Below are 1,378 nucleotides of genomic sequence, written 5' to 3'. Positions count from 1 at the left end.
GCATGAGGATTTTATTCCCATGGAAAAACTTTGCATTATATTTGAATAAATTTGATAGAAACTGAAGAGTTGTTTATTAATAGAGAATCTTCTTTCTTTATCCTCGTAGTCCAAGAAGTGACATCATCGGTATTTTCTGTTATTTCGTCATCCTTCACAGCTCAGCAGAAACCTTAGTGGAGTGGGCATGTGAGAAGTGTGCTTGGAAATGCTAATTTGTCATCATCTAGTTTTTCTGGTCTCTTAGCAAAGAGACAGTGAGCTACACATTTCATTTCCTCTTGTCCCAGACTCTTAATTTCTGGGTTGCTCCAGAAAATTAGAGACCAGCTGTGGCTTGGATGGCTGCTCTCAAGACCCCAATGAACTAGGAAGTAGACCCAAAGCACTAACCACACTGTTAGATTAGTTAACTGAATGTGTTGTGAAATCATGACCCTAAATCTCCAACTCACGTAGCCAGATTCCATGAGGTATTTAGTTGAACATAAACATCTTATTCAAGTTGACTGGTTGTTCTTATAAATACATCACACAGCTTTTTGCAAATTTAGCTTTGTATAGGTGTAGTGTGCAACCTACCCTTAATCAGATTTTTTTTTAAGCACCATAAACTGAAACTACTCCATATTGCTCTACTAAACTTCAAAGTTGGAGGTTCAAATCCATGAGCTGCTCAGCTAGCTCCTTCAGAGAAAGATGAGACTGTCCTTCCCTGTAAAAATTTACAGCCTCAGGAAATCAGTATATCCCTATAGAGCATCCCTGTGAGTTGGACTCAACTCAACTTTATGGCAGTGAATTTTTCTTTTTTTTTTTTTAACCCTTTTGGTTGACACTTCACGATTTTGGCACCAGTGCTGCTCCATAAGCAAGAATTACCACCCTTCCTCTCTGGTAACCAGTAATACTTAGTTCTTGATACATTTACCTCTCCTGTCTTTTTATGTAAATGAGGTCTTATATAAAATATATGTCCTTTTGTGATTGACTTCTTTCACTCAGAATAATACAGGCATTTGATGAATACGCTTCTTTATTAATGATCCATATGTTTTGTTTTACATATGGGAACATATTTCTGTTTTCACTCAGCAATTTGTGTTAGGAACAGCTTTCCATGTCAGCATGTAGACATTTGCATTGTTATTGTGTTGATTGGTTGTATGTTTCATTTGACACTTGAACTCTACTTTTCTTAATCCGTATTCAGAGTGATGGGCATTTAGATCATTTTCATCTTTTCTCTTACCCACATGCTCTCTGTTAAATGAAGGGTTTTTTCTTTTTAATACTTTTATTGGGGGCTCTTACATCTCATCAAAATCCATACTTTCATCCAGTGTGTTAAGCACATTTGTACATATGCTACCTTCAT

The sequence above is a fragment of the Echinops telfairi genome, unplaced genomic scaffold (assembly GCF_000313985.2).
Source record: "Echinops telfairi isolate 266 unplaced genomic scaffold, ASM31398v2 ScPeMD7_2;HRSCAF=8, whole genome shotgun sequence".
NCBI classification, from domain to species: domain Eukaryota; kingdom Metazoa; phylum Chordata; class Mammalia; order Afrosoricida; family Tenrecidae; genus Echinops; species Echinops telfairi.
The sequence above is the reverse complement of the archived record's forward strand: the minus strand, read 5'-3'. Positions refer to the sequence as shown.